Source organism: Corapipo altera, unplaced genomic scaffold (genome assembly GCF_003945725.1).
Source record: "Corapipo altera isolate COAL_440 unplaced genomic scaffold, ASM394572v1 61281, whole genome shotgun sequence".
Lineage (NCBI taxonomy): Eukaryota > Metazoa > Chordata > Aves > Passeriformes > Pipridae > Corapipo > Corapipo altera.
The window spans coordinates 4869432-4894023 of NW_020884921.1; the positions used below are offsets into that span (position 1 = coordinate 4869432).

General features: G+C 38.3%; 1 protein-coding gene across 21 annotated transcripts in view; it reads right to left on the reverse strand.

The window, feature by feature from the left end:
• The window catches only part of MEF2C (myocyte enhancer factor 2C), a 136131-nt gene extending 117023 nt beyond the window's left edge, over positions 1-19108 (reverse strand). For 7 of the 21 annotated variants that reach the window (XM_027656919.1, XM_027656913.1, XM_027656922.1 and 4 more), the window contains exons 1-2: positions 18929-19106; positions 8713-8811 (exon numbers count right to left, since the gene is read on the reverse strand). The gene's annotated coding sequence lies outside the window, so the exon portion shown is untranslated. Of the gene's footprint in view, positions 1-4518; positions 5115-8712; positions 8812-18928 lie in introns of those variants that run through there. The other 14 variants (XM_027656912.1, XM_027656906.1, XM_027656917.1 and 11 more) reach the window with 5 other exon arrangements.
• Positions 19109-24592: the final 5484 nt, after the last annotated feature.

Sequence of the window (24592 nt, forward strand, 5' to 3'; positions counted from 1 at the left end):
GCTTACTTTTAAAGCATTACCCTACAAAAATTTTTAAAATTCACATTTGAGCCTAATAATACATTGTTGAGAAGCTGATTTAATGCACATAGGAAACAAAACTAGAAAATTTACTTTATATAACTTAAACTTTTCAATATACAGCTAGGCAAAGAGAGAATGAAAGAAAATAAAAATCCACCTTCAGTATCCACTAAGATGAAACACCTGAATTTATGTGAATTTCCTGATTACAATAACACATACAAAATTAAATACATAAATATTAATTTTATGTATCACAGAAGATGAAGACAATGACAAAAACAATGTTTACATTTATGGTTGACTCATTAGTGTTTTATTATGTGAAACACTAGGAGGCATCAGTTGGGTAAAAAAAGGAGTTCCTTTGAAAAATGGTAAGAAATTATCATAGGAGTTATCAGCTTGCAAGTTTCATACTTCCAAATGTTAAAGGCTGTACATTATAACTAAATTAGGCAAATAGGCAAAACTCTATTCTCACTGACAAATGACATAATAATATAGGGACAACACTTAATTTCTTAACTATTTTCAAACCAGACTACTATGTTCACATATGCAACACAAAGAATAGTTTTACAACATGTTACATTTTTAAAAATAACAGAATAAAATGACTTATTTGTTCTTCAATATTATAATTTTTGATAAATCTTCTTGTAAGCTCTTAATGGGGTAAGTGCAGTGAATTTAGTATAGTACTAGGTACTTTTTAGTCCCTAGGCATTTTTAAGTCCTAAGCACTTTTAAGAACTTTTAATTGCTGTTTACAGGATATCATCTAGACAAAAATATTTTTAAAAAAATCCCAGAGTACTAATCTACTACATTTTAATTATATTTCCCAAAAGCGGTGTATTAAACAGCATTTATAAAATTTGTGTAACAATGCCACAAGTGGCTCTACCTGTCACAAAATAGTCATGCAAAATCAGTAATGTCAAAACTGAGTTTTCCTTGCTTCGAGTTGTATTTAACAATGAGTAAGCAATAGAGTTATAGTTATAGTCATAAAATAATCAATTAAAATTGAAGTGTGCCTTGCCATGTTGCAGCAATCAGCTTTTATCTCTGCCCAATCACAATGACATGTGAACTGCCTAATCCTTCTTTTGTAAGGCACATAAGACTTTGTTGTCACTGTTGGTTTTGTGAATCGCCTCTATAAGCTGGTCTGATTTCCTAAAGATGACAGATCCCAGTGAATAGACAAGCTCTCCTGCACTGCAGTCATTGAGACAGCGACATTAAAGCGGAGGACTGAAGACACTCGCTTTTAATCACCTGTCCACATGCAGCATTGACCATCAGTTCTGACAAAATGATCTTAAAGTTGGTCAGAGGACCCAAACAATTACTTTTAAAAATAGAAAATTAAGAAATTCAATTTTTCAATTTTTTACTTGCACCATCAGTTGTTTTGCTGACTCTGATCTTCTAAGTCCATTTTGTTTCTGCAATAGGTTGCAAAATTGTATTTTCAACCTTTTCAAATACCAGAATTCTAACCCTACTTTTAAACTTGAAGTTTTCTAGCTGTTCAGATTTACATATATAATTTTTCTGTATTTTATATCTAAATTACTATAGAGCCTAAATGAGAACATAGCAAAATCTCTCTGCTGATATCATAAAGCAAAATTTTAAAACTTAAAATACATCACAAATATAAATGTTCTGGTTATTATTCAAAATGCTGGAGCAAGGACTATAAAATCCTTGAAAATATATAGCACCTTATGTAGGTTCATCTTCATCATTAGTGTTTTCAAAAGAGTATCAGCACTTGATTTTTTGATAAATTATCATGCAACGTAGGGCAGTGATGTCAAACAGGTAAAAATGAAGCCTATGTATCAAATGCTTTTTCTTTCAAGTAACTAATAGCAATTAATGACTTCTTGCTCAATGAGATGTAGAAATATCTTTAGCTGCCTCTGAAGATGAACTAAACTATTCCGGTGAACAATAAATTAACCTGTTATAGAGAAGTAAAATTAAAAGAAAATAAGTTGGCAAAAGTATTCTATTAAAAACTCCTGCTCAGTTCCTAAGTTTCTATGTAATTACATTTATCTACTGAATAGTGAGTTATAGAAACCTTTTTTAGGCAAACATTTGGGAAAAGCTTCAGAAAGCTTCATTCCTCTTTGTCTATAATATTTTAAGTGTTTTAAAAACAGAACCATGTAAGAGTGGTAGGTAGCTCTGGTTTTGAATATACATGTGGCAGGTAGATGAATTGTTTAAAAAAAGTAAGAAAAATTTGCTGATCCATTATTAGGAAAAAAAATCACAGTAAGAAAGTATTTGTAGGAATTTTCTTCTGATGCTCCAAAACTAGCAGCTCAGAAATATACTACTTTAAAAGACTTCTCTCAAAGACTATTCATCATTTAGTACCAATTTCTATAAAGCTCTTAAACTTAAGTTTCCTTTTTCTTGGTCAATTAATCTTAAGAGGATACAGACAGTATCTGATCCTTGCATTCTTTTAAAGGACATTGAAAGTGACATTCTTTACATCTCTGTCCTGTGAGAGCTTTGGGACAGGCGAGAGGTTTAGGTCTCCTTGGGGCCTGATCCTGTAAATCATTATCCCTGTGACTTGCTCATTTTCACACAAGAAAAGTGTTGACAGCGGGACTAGTTTTGTAGGAACTGCTTGCATGAAAGAAGGTTTCCATGTTCAGATCCCAAAACTATCCTTTCATACTAGCTATGTAGGGCATATTGGTAAAAATATATATGAACAAGTTTTTAAAATAAAAAACTTGTGTGTCATACATGTATGACAAGGAACATAAACACCCTGAATTAAGTTCTTTTTCAGGGAATTTTTCTATCACTTCCAAAGGAACTCCAGCATGAGCAGAGACTTCAGTGTTAGACACATATGAATTATGTACTCATTGGTATAGAAAGAATAATATAATGGGTATTTTAAGAAAACTGATAAAGTAAGAAAGTTTTCCAGGTTCTTTGAATTCATGTAAGGTACCTGAAATCAGGTAACAAAAGTAGTTTACAAAATAACAATTCCCCAAAGTACCCATTTGTTGGATCATTTAAACTGGAAATCAGTATGCATGTACACAGCCTCAAATACAGAGGCTAGTACTTGTTCACAGGTGGTAATATTTCCATGCCCTGCCAAGCCTCTAGGGTTTAGTTATTTTTCTCCATATAAACATCTTTATTCTTCAACCACAATAGCCAGGAAAGTGCGAATGAATGAAATCTAGTCACAGTTGCATCTAACATAATTTATCATTCATCTTGTAGTTATTTTAAAGTACAGATATGAAGCTAGGACATTTGCCATTAAGCTGATCACCACATATGTGCTAGGAAAATTTTGTGTCAAAGCAATTCTTTTCTGATCACCAGTAAAATACTGGTGAAGTGCCTTTTTCTGTTTAATTCTCATATCTTTAGTCTTAAATTGTGTATTACAGTATTTATTTAATATGAGAATGCAGGTATTTGGTAATAATAACCATTATATACAATAAAGAAAATAGAACTTTTCTGTAAAACACAATGTCTAGGTATCCACAATGATTCATTAAGTTTTGTTTTGCAATGTGCTGCTTTGCTCTTTCTTTTTTTTTTTTTTTTTGAGAAAGGGAATTATTAGTTTGTCTTTATATTTGTTTTGTTTTTCAGGCTGACAGAAGGTCACACTAAGTTTTATGGCAAACACAAAGTATTACAGTTACATAATGCACCAACAGTCTTATAAGTCTATCATTTACATTAAACTTTATCTTAGCCTGTATGTAACTGTACTGCAACTACACCAGTCAGTTCTGTAAGGCTGATTAGCTCTACTCCTTTGTGTCAACAAATGTAAAGATTACTCAAAGTACTGTGTAAAGACCAAAGCATACTATTCCAAAAGAGGTTTGCAGTCCATGACTTAAATTCCCACGTCAGTGCAAAGGGTCTTTCCATCACAAATATAAGTATTCAGATGAAAGATGCGTAAAGTTAAACACTTGCAAGCACGCACTACCTAAACTCAAGAGCAGAAGAGCCTGTGATAAAATGAAGTTTAAGAGCATTTCACTCAAACTGGATCCTTAGTTTGATAAATCAGAGTGCATGCACTGCAAGGTCATAGCTTTTAGTGAACTATTTAAATCAAATAGGCTTTTAGTGAACTATTTAAATCAAATAAGATTCCAGCACTTCAATATCAAGGACACAAATAATGAAAAGTAACTTCATCAAAGTTTAAACACTTATGACACTGATACAGACAAGTCAGCAATAATTTACTAGATAGTGATTTAACTATGTTATTTGTCTAACAAGTTACTGTTAAGCAACTGCACAATTATACATTTAAAACGTCTGCAAGCAACCTCAATCCCAGTCCACATAAAATGACTGATACATTTTTCAAATGCAATAAGAAATGTACCTAGGACTTTTGTACCATGCCCACTATATTTTATTCCAATGCTGAATTTCACACGTACTTACATTATAAACATTTAGCTGTTTGGATGATCAGACTAGTCCTTCAGATATTTTCCTTTTATAGGAAAAAGAAAAAATCCCTTTACTTCTTCCAGCCTTAAATATTCACCACCTGGTTCAACATGCAGCCGCCTTGAATCACACACACAACCTTCAAAGTCAATCCAATAAGCAGCCAGAAAGATGCCTGGTGTATCTGTGTGTGTGTGTGCGCGTGTGCGCGTGTCTGCAGCGTGGAGGAGGAGAAAGTGGCTGAGCTGCTGGTCGGATTAAAAGTAACCGGACTCGTCCTGAGATCGTCCAGGAAGGAAGTGACAGCAGGCGAATGGGAAAAGGCGAACAGCTCACAGCCTTTGTAACATCGCGGCGGACGGGAAGGGGGAGGCGAGAAAGGGATTCAAACTACACGCCTGATGAAGTGTCCTTTTCTGCTTCGCTCTCTCTTCCTCCCTTTTCTTCTCCTTCTCTGTGTCTCTATTTCTCTCCCTCTCCCACAATCCCAAACGAATGACACTCTCCTCCCGAGCTGGAGAAATAATCAGTTTCACTCTTGCAAAAAGGGGGCGGGATCAGATCCCTAAAGCGTTTTAATAAAACAAACATAGAGCAGCAGCAGCGGCAGCAGCTCCTTGCCCCTCTAGTCTAAACTAGATTGATAAATTGCTCCACTACACTACTTTAATTATGTATATGGAATGCAGAATAAATCACCGAGCATCAGCACCTCAATCAAGCACTTTTTAAATGATAATTGCATCTTGGGTGAATCAATCTTTCCATTCCTGACATTTTGCTAATTTTAGTTCTACGGTGGGGGTAATAGCATATGCCACACGCAAACCTAATGACAATCCTTTATTATACCGAGCGAAGAAAAGGCGGCGACCCAGCGCGCGTTTCCCCCCTCCTGGCGACGGTAGCGCAGAAAGCGGAGTGCGGGCAGGGCAGGGCAGGGCAGGGGGCAGGGCAGCCGCGGGGCCAGACCGCGCACCGCCCGGAGCAGCACATCCGCGGCCGGGCTGCCCGGGGGCCGCGACGGTGGCCGAGCCCGCCCGCCCGCCCGCCGGGCCTGTGGGGCAGAGGGGCTTCGAGCCGTCCCTGCGAGTCGCCACCCCGGTGTGCCGGCGACGGCACCTCCGGAGCGGCTTCGCCGCCGGCGGGCGGGCCCGGCGCCGGGAGGGGGCTCAGCCGGCGCGCGGCCGCCTGGCGGCCTGGAGGTCGCCGGCCCCTGCGCCGCCCCCGGAGCGCAGCGGGGCTGCAGCCCCTCGGCCCTCCCCTCCTTCTTCACAGACCTGCTGCCCAGCCCCTCGCACCTTGGCCGGGCGCCCCCTCCCGAGCCCTTCGCTCGCTGAGCAGCCCAACTTCCCCAACTCATGCCGCTCGGCGTCCCGACGCGTGGGGAGCGGTCCCGGGGCAGTGCCGGCGCAGCGGCCCTTTCTCGACGGGGAGCACTGACCGGATCCCGGCCGGATCCCGGCCCGCTCGCCTTCTTGCGCGGGTCCTGCCCACGGCCGGCTTCTGGAGACAGTCTCGTGTCAGACTTATCCGCAGAAATGCAGCACTGGCAGCACGCTGTGTGAGAGGACAGGGCTTTTTTCTTTTCTTTTCTTTTTTTTTTTTTTAAGTAGGTTCATTTACTTCTAAAACCGAACTGAAAGGACTGCACTGTATAGGAGCTTGAATCCAGATTAAGCACATGGGGTAATTTGTGAGTAAAACTGGACTTTGCAGATACTTGTTTTAATTTCCATGCAGATAGCCAACTTTTACAATCCTTTGAGAGCAGCAGGGGAGTTTGTAAAGGCACAGACCATTATTTTTATGATAGATTAAGGTACTGCAAATAGGAACAGCACACATGATAAAACCAAATGACTGAATTCAAACACAGTGATAAATATATATTTGGTTTATTTTAATACAGGTCTTGCAGTCTCTTCCCCTGTAAACATCTCATTGGACCACTGACCTACTTCCAAAATATTTGACAGTGAATAAATACCTTTTCAGTACAACTATACTTATTAAAACATGGATGCTCAAAGCATGGTCAGAGCAAAACAAAGCTCAGGCAGCTCTAACAAGCACCCTGCAATTGCTCTAAATGCAGATCCCTAGAGAATACTGTGGATCTCATCATGCCCTGCTTTGTCTGCGTGAGAGTGCACGGCTCTCCATGGGCAGGCAGTGACATGCTACAGATGCACCCACACCAAGAAAGATAGTGATACTGATGTGCCCAGAACCTACAGGCAGCCAGACACGAGCCAAGCACATTGTACACGGTCGTGAGAGGCACATACACTCTGCAGTGGCAGCAGCAGAGCCCAAAAAACACTGAGGAAGAAATACTTTCTCACCCTCTGGTCTGGAGGGAAGAACAGCAGGAAAGAAACACAGAAGTTACATGGGTTGTACCTTTTCTATGCCTCTTCTGCAGACAATTTTGGTCTCCCAGCGCGGCATCCAACTATCCAGTAATATTTGTATATTCTTAGTGGCAAAAATAGAAAACTCTTTTAAGACTTCACACTTTTTGCTCTAATTGAAAATGACTGTCATCTGTTTTATTTTGTGCAGGATGTGTAAGTTTTCTGGTTTCTGGTTAGTTGGTAACACAGCCCTTCGATTGGCAGCACAGAAGACAAGCACTGTCATATTCTGAAAGTAATTATTAGAGTAAGCAAGTATTTCAGAAAATCAAAGTATAGAGCAGCTTGGAACATCAACTACACCTCCATGTGGGCACTTGTGGCCTAATCTTTATATAGCTGTGACCTTCACATACTGGAGCACCTTAAAGCCATGCCAAGTTTCTGTCACGAGTACAATTTATCAAGCCTATGTAAAAGACACCTCAATTTTTAAAACAGGGTTCAGACTCTAGATGGACAAACAAATGGGAGGGATCAGGCTTTCTCACTCATCTCAGGGTTAGGTAAGGCATGAATTTATGCAGTATCATTTGAAGTGTTTAGGATTTTTTTTCCTCTCATTTGTTGCATTTCATTTAAAAATCTGGGATAATTTCAAGCAGTGAAAAACCTTTGTTCTGGTGTATGCACTTCTACTGATGCTCCACAAATGCACCATTTTCAGATTTCTGGCATGAGACTTAAATCTGCCCTTTTCTGCTGTCCACAGTTCACGTGTAGGACTGCTGACAAAATTATTTTTTTCTTAATCCACCACCTGAGGCACGCAGTGTTTTAAATGATGAGACATCAATCAAAGTGTAATAGTTATAGAATAAGATCTCCAAAGCTTTATCAAAGAGGGTATCCAAGCATCTCTTTCCCTTACAAGTGTGATTATCTCAAGGTAACATTTCCTTTGAAGGTGATTATCAAAGTCCGTTTTTGTTCTTTTGAGGATGCAGAACATATCCTTCCCTAAGGAGACATGAAATTGCCAGCTTACATCCTTTAATGGCGTTTAAACCAAAAAGCATTGAGGTTACTACGAAATGATCCACCTCCTTTGCATCTTAACCCTGGGGTGGCTTCGTTTCTATTTTCTGTTTAAAGTTCTGTTCAACCTCACTCCATTCCATGCCTTGCTCTCTTCCACCACCTCCCTATTTGTTAGAGCAACACAGTATAACTCTTCTTCCCATGTCTGGCTGCTTTTAAACTTGGCCCATGCTGGGTGCAGCGCTTGAAGTGAGCTTTACAAAATTATTTTAAAGTGAGCTGGGGTGGTTGCCACAGCAACCCACCTTGAGAGAAATAGAGGCTATAGATTAATCTACCCCACAAGATTATTCAACAGTACTGCATTTATTCTTCGTTCATTCAGAATATTCCCTCAATCCATATGATTTCATAATGAACAGAAAGATATAAACTCAGATAATTTCAAAGATAATAGGATATATATTCCAGGAGCACAATTTAAATGCTTTGAAAACCACTGCAAAGAAACAACATGCACATGATTCTTTGCAAAATCATTTAATTGCAAAAAAATATCTACAAGGTAGGCACAGCTGACATATTAACTTTAAATGAATTGGCATGTGATTACTAAAATGGTGTTATATACATCAAGCAATGATTACAGAAAGCCTTTGTCACAGGAGTACCTGTAAGTACATAACACAGTAGAGTTTTGCTCTCCAGGTTTTGCTTTTAACATAAATCTCAAAATAATAAATAGTACTTTGTAATAGAAATGCAATAAATATTAAACACTCACCACATACACCCTCTTTATTGTCAAAATCATCCGCCTCCAATGCTTTACTTAATCTTTCCCATAGTAGTTACTTCAGAGTTTACACTTCTTGTTTGGCACCTTGGATGTTTAAAAGCAAAAAGTAGTATATTATTAAAATGCAAACCTATAATACTTAAATATACTTAAGGAGATTTATGAAGCAATTTCTATAAAAAATACTAGTCTTTACTGATTTGCACTTAGGCCTAAGTTACTTGTAAGTAACTTGGCATTTTCAGAAGCTGTTATAAACTCCAACTTGTTTTCAGAAGCTGTTATAAACTCCATCCTACCTTAGGGATGCTACACTATCAATAAAATTACAAAACTATTGATTGCAGTCTCCACCCTCCAGTTGGTATTTATGATTTTACATGCATTTTGGAAAACACAGCCATCTTGTTGTTTAATAAATGCCTGTTTAAAAGTCCAGGCCAAAATGTGAAGTTAAAGCTTGGTATATTAATTTCTTCCTTTTAACAGCAGGTGTATATGGTGCAAACACTCAGGCATGCAACTCCTCGGGTCTGCCTCAAGGAAGGCGACACTGGGTATCATTGGGAGAACCTTTTTTACCCCAAGATGCTCGTTTTTCTCTGCACCTATGGCTGTAGAAAGGGGGTCCCCACTGGAACGACTGGGTCTGGAGGAGCCTCTGCCTCTGCCCCGACCCCTCGCACCTGCAGACACATTGTTGCCCCGGGGCTTCTCCTAATTTATTTATTGACTCATTCTTTCTAGGGGCTGGGGTGGCACGGGAGGCACCGCAGGAGCAGGTATGACTCCGGTGTCCGGCCCCATGTCCTCAGGCTCCGCAGCCCGGGCGCCTGGCGGCACCGGGCAGCCGTGAGGAGCAGGGAGCGCCCGGGAGGCCCTGGGATCGCTCCGGAGCTGCCGGGGTGTCCCCGAGCTCCCTTGGGGTGCCGACTGCTGCGGCAGCCACCGCCCCCTCCTCTTCCTTCTCCTCCTCCTCCCCGCTCTGTTAGGAAAGCGTTGAGGCGGTGCGGGGGGCGGTGGGAGTCCGGCCGTGCTGACGCCAAGGCGGGTGGTGCCGGGGAGGGAGGGAGAGTGGGGGCTGTCCCACTGCGGCTGGATAGGGGCACAGCCAGAGCGGCCGTGGCTGTTTGGGACTGGACGGGAATAGCAAAGTCCTGACAAAGGCTGGCTCTAGGGGAGGCTGGAAGCAGAAACCTGCCCGGCGTCCGCCCGCAGAGCTGACCCCATCGGCCCCCTCCGGAGCCTATTCACAGCCGAGCCTGTTCAAAGCCTTTGCCCGCCGCTCCGACCTTTGGAGCGAATGGGTGTCACTGGTTTGGGAGGCAGGAGCACCACTCTGCAGTGACAGCGAGGCTCGGGGTGCCAGTCGTGCCAGCTCAGACCGGGAACAGAGGCTCCCCCGGAGCAGGGCGGGTGGGAGCACGGTGGGAGCCGGGGCACAGAGGCTGCAGAGAGGGCTGGAGTGCGACCACATATAGGGCCGGGCTGGTGAGGCTGCAGTAGCACGTGGAAGTGCTCCGACACGGACTGATGGGCGTCCAGCAGGCCAGCGTTCCAGCCGTGGGGTGAGGGGTGTAGCAACATCTGGAAAGGCATCATAATTTTATTTTAGGCCTTGATGGAGGGCTTGGAGGTCAACTAATCTGGGGCATTATCTGTTACTTTCCAGGCTTTTTGAAAGTTGTTTTTTCAATTTCCCCTCCACTACCTTAAAAAAAAAAAAAAGGAAAGAAAAAAAAGAAAACTAAGATTTGTAATGCTCCCTTGCTGATATTTTCAAGGGCCTTTGCAGGGAAGAGACTCATTATAGCGGGAAAAAGACTGCCAAATGCACTAAGTCAACAATGAAAAGGGGGTTTGTTTGTTTTGCTAAATTGATCCAGTTCTAGTAATCTGGAGTGCTTCATTGTTACCAAAGGCAGTTTCTGAAACTGTAGTTTGCAAGTTGATATTGTCCTTTAAATATCGCATAAACAGCTGCCCAAGGATTATTTTTATGCAAGAATTCTTATAAGTGTAATGCCTTTTTTTTATTGTTTCTTTTTAAACTGTTTTCAAACTAGAGATAGGAGGTAACTTCTTCATAGTCAACTTCCTTCTTTTAAAGAACATAGTCAACTGTTTTCTTTTAAAGATTACATATTACTAAAATTGTCCTAAAGAGTGTAAAAGTAGTATTTATTATTTTGTGAATGACAACACAGACTAATACTAGAATCAGATTTGGGCCTAGTGATACTCTGTTTGTTTACCATATATGCATTTTTGAAATAGGTAATACTTATGGTATGTAAAGTGTTTTTTTTAAAATATGACTGAAATTGCATCTGAAGGAAATTAACAGCTATAGAAATGTTGAATCTTGTGCTTGACGGGGAACATGGATGCTGTGAAGCCCATGTGGCATGTCCAAAGTTCCCTGCAGTCTGTTGAAATACAGTATACTCTGGCAGGTTGAGATGAGACACTAAAATGGAAGCTCAGCCCTATGTCAATGGCCACCAAGATCCTATTTCTGCCTCAGAATTAATCTGAGTATGCTGTAACTCCAGTTCCTGTACTAGCCACTGCTCTCTATAAGTCATTCAAATGTCCTTATCATCCTATGACAACATTCCACCAAATGTATATAGTTTATATATACATGTATGTATTTTAGGGGTGTAACACTTGTAGTCAATGATCTTACTTGATTGTAACTAAAGGAAGAATTTAACCTACTAACCTCTCCCCTGTTGAGATTTAGGGACTCCAAAAATGTGAGTCAAGACTTGCATGAAAGAAATGCATCGGGGGTTTTGAAGTTTTTCAGTGCTAGTCAGAAATTGGCAAGCAAACATTCAGTCTCAGACAAACTCAGTAATTAGTTTCTATTCTACACCCCTTTCCCTATCTCTTCTGACATAAAGTCAATGAGGTAAAATTTCAAGCTAATTTTTTTTTTTTTTCCTATGCAAAAATATAAAAATAGATCAAATGTACGTTTAGAGTGGAAATTTGGAATCAATTCCCCATCTTAATAGGGTTTAAATACAGGAATGTATCTGAAGAATAATTTTGGAAATGTTGTCATTGAGCTGTTGTTCATCAGTCTGATAATTCTGCATCTTTGTATGCTTCAGAAGCATCAGAATATTTTTTTTTTTAAAAGCAAGGCACTTTGTGGAAGTGTAATTTACTGTATGGTTTTATACAACTGTGATTGAAGTCTACCTCGATTTTTAAACAGCCTTCACCCGAGAAATACAATATCTTTATTATTCAACTTGATTGCCAATACAGAAGAGCTATCTCTCACAGCCTTTAGAGTTGATACAAACTAAGACAAGTTTGTATTTAATTGGTAATTTATGCAGCTTTAGATGTTTTAAACCTTTTCACCATCAGCTGGGTATTTCTAAAGAAGTTCCTCCTAGGGCAGTTCCTCGTACTTGTGTCCAAGAGGAAAGGCTCCCAGAAATTGTTTCAGAATGAGTGTTTAAGTAAGGTCCACCCTTCTTATTCCTGCTGCCACATTTATTTGTCCATATGATTGCCCTCCATTGAATACAGAGGATCTCCCTGTGATTCCCTTTCATTTTGTGAAAAGTTGGTTGGGAGCAGGGAATGGATATTTTCGGTTGTGCATTCCTTCTGTTTTCCAGAAATGGAATTGCCTAACTAAGGTATTGTGATATTTTCAGATATTTTGCTAAAAAATCCACAACCCAACCCCAAAAATATGATTGCACTCCCTTGCTAATTGTGTGACACTCAAGCTTTTTTCTATCTTGCTCTGCATGACGATGCAATACAGAAGCAGACAGCCGTAGATGGCCAGAAAAGGCTTAATTAAGTATTCTGCAGCTGCTACAAATTAGATCAGCATCTGCATCTGTGTAGACAATGAAATTCATGGTAATTCTGAGGGCCAAGCAAAGTAGAGGTTTGTTTTGGATAGACCCTTAGCCACAATTCAAACAAAATTCAAAACCAAAAATGTTCCAAGGGGAAAAAAAAGGTTGGTCAACTTTGTGTCCTGTTGCTAAAAGCCACTATGGTTTCCTATTCTGGCTATAGATACATATTCCAATGTAGAACATGAAAGTCAGCTGTTACAGTATTCCCAATTGTTTTTTCCCCTAAAAACAAGTCCTCATGACTTTTCCAGACTAGAATTTGACCTATATTTTGGATGACTGCACAGTTTTTTGCCGTTTCTCTGATAATTTGCCTCTATTTCAGATTTCGTACCACTTTCTGGAGCCCAAGTTGGAACAAATGATGTATAAATTTTAATGGTCAGTGATCTGACTAGGTCTAACAGAGTATGTTTTATGATATTTGCGTATGTTTTATGATATTTGAATATAGAAGACAATAGCAATAGACTAGTACGTAGATTGAGAGGATGAAGGTGTTGCTGGCAAACTATTTTGTACAGATATACTTGCATGCAGATACCAAGAATTAATAGGTTATTCTCTGGACATTTTAGGAAAATGCACTGGTTTTAGGAGTTTGCAAACTCTTCAGTACTAAATTCATGTTTCTATTTTACATTTGAACAGCTTTAAACACAAGTGTTGACCCATATGTCTTCTAAGTGCTGCTTTAATATTAATATTTCTCTTATAAAAACAATAATTAATATAAAAATTTTATTAGATATTTTAGGGAGGCCTTTTGAAGGTTGGCAGCTCTTCTTGATAAGTGAAGAAGACCTCGTAACCTCTGCGACCATAAAATGTAATCGCACAATAGTTGGGTCAGCTTTTAGATGTAATTGTGCCACCTGTATTTATCTATTTAAAACTTCCATGATCCTCCAGCTGTGATGTCATTGGTTATAACTCTTCCCATGGAAACTCTTTAAAAAGTTGACATTACTGAGGTTAAAGCCTTAGATCATTAAGGATATGTACTTTGTTTTGGATGTATTTTGTCTGAAATTGCTGTTACTGTCATATGATCCAGTTTGAGCATCTTTCTGCAGCTCCTGTATGATGCAGACAGGTTTAAGTTCCCATTTTGGGTCTGTTATGTTCTGCAAGCCTGCACCAATAAGACTGGCAAGATCCTGTTTCAGCAATGACTTTACAGATAGCTACCCTGACATGGTTAAAGGAGAAGAAACTTGATTGGTAAATTGAAGTTCCTGCAATTGGGGGAATTATTATTTTTGTCAGGCAACTAAAAACCATGCAAAGGCAACATCAGGATTTTTTTTTTGTTAAACAACTCAATTAAGTCCATTTGAGTATGTATTTAACTGACCTAATATATTGTTACCTTCTTTAGTTTTAAACTCTGACTGACAAATAAATATGGTGGAACTAGCATTTGTCTTTACCTTTTAGATCTGTAGTAGTTGGAAGGTCTGTGCTGTAAAACCTCATTATCTCTGAATGTGACTTAATTGTTCTCTTGATTGTAGCTTAGCTATAGGAGCAGGATATGGGGAATGGGTACATATTTGGAAGGGGGTTATGAAATTTTCTTGCTCTTAAGTGAGGCAGAAGTGTCTTTTTGGGGTGTAGATATTCATGTTGGGGAAGATGAGGCAAAAGGCACGTGGGAAGAAATAACTTAAGACGGCTGTTGCTAGTGGGGGTAGACAGGTTAAGAATTTTTGGATTAAAGTGAGATTCAATGAGGAGTTCCCACAACCTTTTTGCAGATTAAACCCAGCAGTTTTAAAGCTATTTAAAGAATGTTTTCTCCCAGGATCAAAGAAACCAAGTGCTTCTTTGCCCTAATTGGGAGCTAGTTCCCTTGTATTTCTGAGGAAGAATACAAACCAAAATCTCACTGTGGTGAGATTGTGGTGGAGTACTAAATGGCTAATGAACTGATTTAGTACAAGGACTCATAATGAAATGGACAGCCATATCTTTCCAAGGGTAGGAACTATAATATAATATAAATAATATACAAGTATATTATTTCACAGTCCCTTCTATTTTTTTCAACATTAGTATACTCTTCCTTTAAAGTTATTAAATACTATAATAACTTATCATTACCAAGCATTCTTTCTACAATAATTTCAGTTTCAGGAGGTGGATGGATACTAGGGAAAGGGCTATTTGCAGTGTAGTTATATTATATAGAGAGTATCCTGCTTCCACTTTAGAAAGCAAAGAAAACAAACAAGTGCTCCAAATATCTATAGCAAAAACTATAGGAAGCATCCATTTTGTATACTTCTGTATTGTCATTCTTATAGCAATAAAAAGAAAGTAGAGAGAGAGATGAAAATTACTGGGGAAGAGCTTTTTTGTTTAACAAGCCCCAAACAAAACAGAAGACAAAACCCATCAACACAGATACAGAAAGGTTTGTTTTGGAGGATTTGTCCTTAGCAGCTGCATATCATTCTATTCAGCTTTCAGTTTTTTGCTCTGACAAATGATTGTATGTTTCAGGGTACAGTGCATTAGCTACATTAATATTAGTTTGAACTTCATGTGTTTTGTATGCTATAGGCACAACTTTCAAGTATATAAGTAGAACTAGTAATGCTATATATATGTATTTATAAGGCTATATATATATTTGCAATACTGTGTATAATTGCTTTTTTCATTCACTCTGGGTGTTATTTTATTTATTTTTATTATTATTATCTGTGCAGTTATTTTACATGTTTCCAGCAAGCTCATATACCTGAACTTAAATCTAGTTGTTTATTCTTTTTAAGCTGTATTTTTTGAACTTGATTTAGAATCCAGTGCATTTAGAGCTGTGCACAGAGTGCACTGTTGCTTTTGTCTTTATTGAAAATTTCTTAAATGGTGCTTTCAGAACTTGCTTTATAATGCTAGTTTTCTTTCAAAGGAACAAACTCCATATCTGACAATGCAATAAACTGTCCGTACTTTAATTAGAGAAAATAATTCTATTAACAGTTTGTGTACCTATACACTGTGACAAGGGGTATATTTTGAGACGTTCCTTGTTTGTGGTGAATGTACAGTGCAGCAGCATTTTTAAAATGGGATAGGAAGGAGGAGCTGTGAGCAGTCATGGGGAGTGGTGTGTGAATGCTGGAGGTGTCTTCACTTGGGAATGGGCCACAGTGGTGTGCAGGCGTGGGGCGTGGCTTCAGAGCCATTCTTTGCAGCCACCAGAACAGCTCAGGGGCATTGAAGCCCCCAAGAAAGGCAATGGTTCCATACGTGGCTGCACACTGGCAAGGTGGAGAATTCTCCATTGCTTCCTAACGTGGCCTCATCCTTTGATTTCCAGGGAGACCATCTCAGACTAATAACCAATGAATGTCTGAACAAAACCATTACTTAATGAAAGCCCACGAAGAAAGCTATATATTTTGTATAATAAGAATATTGCTTACTGTACCAAGGGGAAAATAATTACAAATTTAAAGTGTATATATGTTTTCTTTAATATGTGTGTGTGTGTGTGTGTGTGTCTGTGTGTGTGTGTGTGTGTACGTGTGTGTATATATATATGGACATACACACACTTAATATATGTAGATATATAATATATATGTTTGCTTATACACTTTAGAATAGAAATGTAAAATGGAAAATTTGTATGTTTTAAGTGCTCTTGTATGAAGCAATAATTAAGGCAATTCATCTTGCTTTCCGCCCTAGATTTTTATCATGCATCTCATCTTCTTATCTGACTTTTATATGCAACTTCATTGCCTTTGGTGGAAAACGTCTAGTTTTCACCAGCATAAATGAAAGGAGAAGGCATGAGATGCTTTCAAAATACCATATAACACCATATGAAAAGCCGTGAATTAACTTTTGAAGAACACAACCCAGAGCCACTAAATTGTGATTTTTGCCAAAACTCTGTGGTTAAATCCCATTTTTTATTTACGTGCACTATGGAATAACTAATATAGATGTCTTCCTGACACTAAAGCTTGGATTAATTGGAAAAGACAAACATGTGGTTGAAAGCTGAGCTACACTGTAGCTCTTCAAAATAAAAAAAGATAAAAAGATAGTTGTAGAATAAATTGCCATAGTTTACAAAATAGAAAACAGAGATTATGGTTAATGGGGAATAGTTGGTACAAAAATAAAGGAGTGTACCAGCCATTTTAGGGCTAATTCTATTTTTGCTGAAATAATTATAAAGTTTCAGTGAATTAAATAATGTTTTCCTATTTCTTAATCTGTCACTATTTCATTAATAGAAATATTGTAGAATTTCACTTAGTGTGCTGAAGTCTGTTGATGACAAAAATAAAACCCAGAAAGACCTATAAAGGTCACGCACTTAAATTTAATGGTATAAATTATCTAGTGAGTAATCTCCAGATTTTGAAACATTAAACAATCTTTTACTAGAAAAGCAAAACGTCTTATACTGAACTTTCATTTTACAAAATACTCTTTTCCCTAAATGCAGTGAAATACAGACTAACTTAACTGGAATTTTAAGCAATTATCCATGAGGTTGTTACATTAATTACTGATTCTGAGCCTTTACAATCAATACAGTAAAATACTGATGAACTTACACTGTACAGAACTAAAGGCTCTAAAACAATGTTTTTCATGGCTAGGGTGGCATGTGGAATGTCTAGTTAACTCCAGGAACTGCCATTCCTATTTACTGACTTTGGATTTAACAGTGCTTGGTTTTAACGACTGTTTAGGGGATTTCATTTCCATACATTACAAACGTTATGTGTGTAACAGCAGAGTTTTACAGGCATTGCTCAGTTTAAAGGCAGTTCTAGTTTTGGGGGTTCTGCATTTCATACTCCATCCAAAAAAGTATATTTCATATTTAGAGGTTTACTTTGCGTTTTGACTAGCAATGTTTTATTCTAATGGCCTTTTATTCTCACCTATGGTAGAATATCTTTGCAGCAAACAAAATTATGATTATTTTCATGTTGCATATTTCAGAAACAAAAATAATATCTTCTGCTGTTTTCTATGTCTCCAAATTAAGAAAATTGATTATTTTCGGATTATGTCTGATCTACCTCTACTGAAGTAGGAGTTCCCCACATCAAGCAGCCTAGCAGAAACAAAATCAAAGATCAGGGAACTTTGAAAGGACATTATTATTTAGGTATTACTATTCAATCTATCTATTGCTGATAAATAATTTATTTTCACATGTAGAGAATAGCAACTTCAGAAACAATCTAACTGTATATTGACATATGATTCCTTTTTCTCCCCCATTAGTGTCTTCTATGGTGTGCAGTGAATTGTGAATATGGAATCTGTTTACTGAAAAAGATTCGTATGGTCGAGTTTTCTGTCTGTTTACTCTCTTAAATAAATGTTTTCAATTTAACACAACAATTCGTAATGAATACTGTGAAACAAAGTTAAAAGAATGAGTTCCTGAAATAGAACTCATAATAAAAATGCTTTTCTATACTCCAAATATTTACTTTAACATATGGTCACACTTTCCCGCATTTCCACATTAATTGAAATCTTTTTGTTCTAGAAAAAAAAATCTTTTTTTTCCCATTGTCTAGTTTCTAATTTCTTATGCAAATTTAAGAATACACACATAATTTGTATTTTTTAAGGCATAATTTGGGCTTTTAAAATAAGGAAATATGTAAATTCATAATATCTTTAAAGAGGACCGTGTCAAGCAGTGCTCTTATGTAACCTCTGTTTCATAATTTACATTTTCACTTTAGTGTAAGGCAACAGTTTTGTGCGATAATCTTTTGATTATTGAGTCTTGTAAAAAGCTCTAAACATTGTTAATTTAGTTGATGTTCAAAAGGAGTTTCTAAGGCTCAGAATTGTCTGCTGAAGCTCCAAAGACTGTGAGCAGTCTACAGACAACATATCCTTTTGATTTATTTGGAAGTTACCAGGATAACTCATTTATTTTAAAGGAGGCAGATGGGGGGCAGAGAGTACACCCCTAGCCAGCACTGTCTGGCTTCTGCTGTTCCTGCTTGTAATCCTCTATGTTCTTTCCATTCAGAATCATAGAAACAGTTTGAAAGAAACTGACTATAAATATCCAGTCAGTTTCAAGAAACTTTTCTTGGCAACAGAAGCTAAAATCAAACACTGTATCAAATAAAATACAAAGCAGGCTACAAAATTTATCTGCTTTCTCATGAAGAACTCTTTGTGAGTGTAACCACAAGCCCGGAGCTGAATCGTCCAGGGCTGTGACAGGCAGAACACTCCAACGACATAATAATTATTTTTTAATTGTTTTCTTGATTAAAACTCACCAGTGCCCTTCTTCTGCTTCTCCAGGAAGTTGTACCCGTCAGCACCTGCTGAGGGCTTCGTTGATGAAACTGGCAGGTAAAAAAATTCCTGTAGAATAAAGCCAGACCAGCTGGCTTTGAAGAGAAGCCCCCCAGTTTGGGTTGTGTTTGCCTCACTCACCCTCTACTCTGCAGACCAAGGCTTTTTGTCCTTTGGAAGTTGACCTGTAGGCTGCATGATGCGGGTGCACAAGTGTCTGGCAGGCCAAGGTGCACCTGCTTCTGTCACTCCCGAGTAAATTTAGCTGTAAAAGGTATCACTGACAAGCAGACCTTTGTCAGTGCTGGCAAATGAACACAGCATTGCCATCCCTCTTCAAAAGTACACTGCGAGTTCAAGTGGAAAATATCAACTTGGTTATCTTATCCAGAAATCACTTCAAGAAGAAGGAAGGCCAAATGGCTTGTACATGGCAAAAAACTTTCCTCCTTTACATAGATGTTAAAATTACAGTATTCCAGGAATAATCTCTGAAGAAGATGAGGTTTTGTTCTATTAATTGTGGCTGGAAGGAAACTTTTTTTAAATGGGAACACAGCACACACAAATTTCAATTCATGTTATTAAATTGTGTTAAGCATTGAATTTTATTGCCTTTCTTTTCACTCACTCATTGTGCTTTTTTATCCAAAGAAATATTAGAAGACTGAAACATCTCAAATAGGAGGTATTCCTAAAATTAGAAAGCATGCAGTGTTGAGAGGCTGGATGTCAAAATTGCATGTTCATAGCAGTTATACGGTGGTAATCTAGGAACCATCTACTTATAAAATGGGAGCTAAAGTAAATGGAGACTCTTCTGAGAGAAGCAATCAAAACTTGATGTTCTTGTCCTTACTGGATTAAGGTGAGGGTATTTATAATTTCTATGTGCCCCTTGCCTTTTTTTTTTTTTCCCCCTTCCTGGAAGTGGCTTCTGGTAATTGAAATAGAAAGATGTAATTTGCATCAGTGTGTCATCTCACAGAGTTAAAAAAGGAGTCACCAACATAGGTTTGCTGGGATTGGTAGCAGCATACCTAGATACTCCATTTTGTACTTGAAAACTATGCCATAAACTCAAATGACTTTAAGGAAAAAAATTTCAAAAGTGTGTACTTTGCTAGAATATGCTGTTTAAAAGGATCAAAATGTTCCTTCTGAAAAAATGATGAGAAAAACTGTGGGTCGGGAGCTCTTTGTAAGATAAATAAGGTTCCTATTTACTTACTTGTATAAACAACCACTCACCAAGCTGTATGTCTCTGCAGGGGCACCTTTTCAGATAGAAACATGGACCTTATTGGCATCATCCTGTATCCATGGAAACGTTTTAAGTACCTCTCTCTCAATATGTACTTCTCTTACTCAGGATTTAAGAGCTGAGTACCGAATAAGTAAGTGTTTTTATTATTTCCTTTGTGGAAGCTTGGTTCTTGGGGTTCATATCTGTCAAAACAGAGATCTTGCACTTTCATCATATTTGATAAAACCAAGTGTTTCATTTTAAGCCCCTATCGGCTCTTATTCTGATATTAAAATTAATGTTCTGAAAGTCCTAATGAATGAAAATTCTGAAGCTTTTCATTATCCATTACTGTTTGAAAAACAATGATCGTAGTTCACATTACCATTAGACTTAGTTGCGGTTCTAATTGCATTAAACTAGTCTGGTTTTCTGTATTTCTGAAAAAGGAATAGGAAAAATTAATAAGAAAACAGAATATTTTTTCTTGGCAACAGCCACATCCACCTACGTCACTGTTTAGTGGGTCACAGAAGTTAAAAGCTTAACAATGTTCTTGAAACTGAACCAAAAGACTGAAAATAAAGGAGGTGCTTTCACACAGAAATAAGTGGAAAGCAAAATAATAATTTTCCTATTAAGATGTGTACCCCAAGACTTAGGTAAAATATCAAAGCATAGAGCTAAGAGAAACAGGAGATTTTATGTCTCCATATTCCCATGCAGAGAAAGAAACTCAGAAAAAGATCTACCTTTGTTTTAAAAACTGTCATTCTGAACAAGGTCCTTTGCAGAACAAATGTAGTTATTTCAACGTTACCTTGGCTCAAATTCAAAACTCTCTTGGAATTCCACCTATTAATTGATACAACTGATGCACGCTTTCAGTGTATCTTAATTTAAAATGTATGAAAATGAGGTTTTGCTATCCATTATTTAATATCTTGTATATGTTTTCTAAAAATCCTCTCTTAACTTTGTTTATATAAAACATTTTCTTCACCTGAGCCAGACTGTAACACTAAAATACCTTGCTAATTACAACTGCTATCAGAAAAACATATTTCTGTCTGGAAAGATCCAGTAGTTCTCACTGAAATCCAACTGGTTTAGGGTCTTGATTGGCTAAGTTGGTATGTCTTCATATTATTTTCATTTACCTCTGTTACTGTTTTTATTTGCCACATGGTCTCCACAGCGCAGTCCCTGCTGAGTGCAGATGGCAGAAGTGATCTCTCCACTGATTTGGCTGGAACAGTCTTTGTATAGAAACTCTGTACAACTTTGCTGTATGATAAAAGTTGTTACCTTTTCACATGCCAGATTCTCTCTACCAGGTTTATACTTTTATTTATGTATATGTGTTTACAAATGTGTAAAGGTTTCATTTAGGAAGTGTTTGTGGTGCGGACCAGTTGAAGCTGCCTGGCCTCCTGTGAAATCCTCAGTGAGTAATCTGCCTGTGAGCTGGCCCATTTTGCTCTGCAGATTGCCACATGTTTGCTCTCAAGAACTTTTACTCTGAGCCAACTAAGCATATCAGAGAGGTGAAACTTTCAGCCTTCAGAGAAGGATGCAGCACACATGACAGTTTTTTCATTTCCTTTCATCGTGTGCCTGACCTTGCTACAAGGTTGCTGGGGTACTAAATGGGGTAGTAGAAAGAGAGCCTGGTTGCAGCTCAGCCTGATGTAGACAAGGAAACTCTGACCTTGTTCATCATCCTGAGCAAATAAAATTTCAGTCACATACTTGAATGGCAGGATTGCTCAGGTGCACTCCAAAATACAGTGAAGGCTGGGTTTGACCCTGCTATGCCGAAATGGGGGGAAGCATGCCCTGTTGCCTCTGTGTAACTGGCAAAAATCCAATTCTTCCTAGCCACAGACCTTGGGGAAAGAAAGGGATGAGGAAAGTTGGAAGTGGTATCACTTGGGCACATAAATCTAAGTAATATGTTCTCAGCTTTATGATTTTTAGCTTTTTAATCCAAGATATCTTTTTTTCCTAGCATTTGTTAAAGAATCACTTCCAAAATGCTAGAAAGTCAGCCTGAGCATATTGCAGATAAAATCTGTCTCCTTTCTCCGTCACGTAAAATAGAGATACAACATTTGGCCTATATTCAGTTTTTCAGGTGCTAAAAAGCTATGACAAAATTGCACAGATCGTATGATAATGGACATATTATACAACTCTAGATCATCATATGCCTAGCTTATTATTACTATTTTAGTTTTCCACAGATCAGTTTTTTAGCGTCATCAACTTAGATGTATTTTGGAAAAATGAAAGCTCATTGAATGCTTTTTTGAATTTATGCATCAAATACAAATAAGTGGTAAAAAAAAAAAAGGAAAAAATTAAGAATATGGCAAAGGACTAGGTAGCATTGCTGTGAAAACAAGCATGAGCTAAGTTGTGCGAAGGCTTTTAAGGATCATCTGCAAACTAAAATGTAGACACGGTATTCTCCAAGGAGCACCTCCTATTATTTTGGAGTCGTCAGAGCAAAAACAGGCCTTAAATGCTGACCCTTCCATTCTTGAAACATACCAGTTGAAAAGGACGGATAAAGAAATCTGACTGACTAAAAAGCAACTACATTTGAAGAACTCATACACAACAAAAGTGGCTAAAATATGGGCTTGAAAATGGGTGGAAAACATGAAATGCTGAAAATGCTGAAAACACAGAATCTGCTTCCAGTGGTAGGAGCAGAGATTTGCCAGGAGGGAAGCACACAGTCACAACAGTGAAGTGGTGGAGTGTGAAACTCCCCTTTCATAAATTTAATCAAATAGGTGCAATACAGCACTAAATATACATGTGTGAAGTTACATGTGGCCCCCCGTATGACTGTTCAGAGTCCAAAACCGGAAAGGATGTACATATAAATTTGGCAAATGAGAGGGAGGGCAATGTTATGTAAGTTTTCCTAAGAGAGAAGAGGACTTGAGATTTTTTTTCCTCAAGAAAAAGTAAATTGAAAGGCATACGGACAGCAGAGGTGTTGTAGGGAAGGGTGAGTTTAGCTGCAGCACTCTGAACCAGTTTGTGAAAAGGATGTTGGGCAGAGTTAAGGTAGATAAGGTGAGGTGTCTGTCCATTTAAATGGCTGTTATCAGTGGTGGGGAGCAAAAATTCAAAGTGGAAGAATTTTAGGAAAAAAGTTGCACAATAAAATTTCAGAATTACGGAGGTCCTTAACCTTAGAAGAAGAATGGAGTAAATACAGAGTGAGAGAGGAGGTAGTGAAAGAGGCAGAGGGAAGAGATGGTAATAATTCTGTTTGTGGCAGAGGCTGTTTGTGGGCAGAGGCATATGCATGCTGTGTAGCAGAAACAGTCATATTTGACATAAATGCAGCTAAAGGCAGGGGAAAAGATAATCACAGAATCATAGAATTCCAAGTTGGAAGGGATATCAAGGATCATCTGGCCCAACCTTTCTTGAAAAAAAACATGTCTATGAGGTGGGGGAAAAAAGAAAACTTTGAAACGTGCTTCTCCACTTTTTCTGCTTTTTATGTCCTAAAATGAAAGCAAGTTTTCAGAAAGGAAAATTAAAAGCAGTGAAGGGGAAGTGTGGATGGGTGAATGAGAGAGAAGAATCTGACCTTGCAATGAGTTACTGGTTCTGCTGAAATGCTGTACCTGAGAGAGCTGTATGTGTACCTACACAAGGACCTTGAATGCCCCTACTTGTATATTTTCTTTAAAAGATTTAAAAGAAACTATGGGGAGAAGTTACTACTGTAGGCAGAGGAAGTACTTTCTGACACGTGCAGGAACACTGGGTAGCCAGTGTGCTTGTGTGATTTAATATGCAAAGCATACAGAGGCAATAAGAGATGAGATAGCATTATAGGGCCCAAACTTGGCATCTCATGCAGAGCAGCCTCTGTGCAGGTTACAGTGCTGCCTCAGCCACACTTGGTTCACGTGCAGGTGTTAGGTGACAGGCTGACGCCATAAGAAGGCTTGTTCCAGGAACTACAAGTACCTAACTCACATCAAACCTTCCTTATTAGCCTCTCTCATAGTTAAAATAAAAAAAACCCCACAACAGTTCTGAGATAGATGTGACTGCATCTATATCACTGGAGTGAAAGCAGTGTGAGCAGCTGCAGTCTGGGGGAACTCAGGTACATATATGCCATTAATTTAATGTACTGCAGGATTCTGTCAACAGAGGAAGGAGAAGAGAGCTTCCCCACGAATGTTTACTGCAGAACAGTTACACAGATTATAAGTTACTTTAAAGTAATGAATTAATAGTGACCTTCTGTGCTGAAGTACGATGTTACAGATTGATATGCTGTTTTGTATAACTGTTTCACATAGTCATTGCCAGTATAGTTGCCCAAGAATTGAGATATAAATATGATAGTGATTCA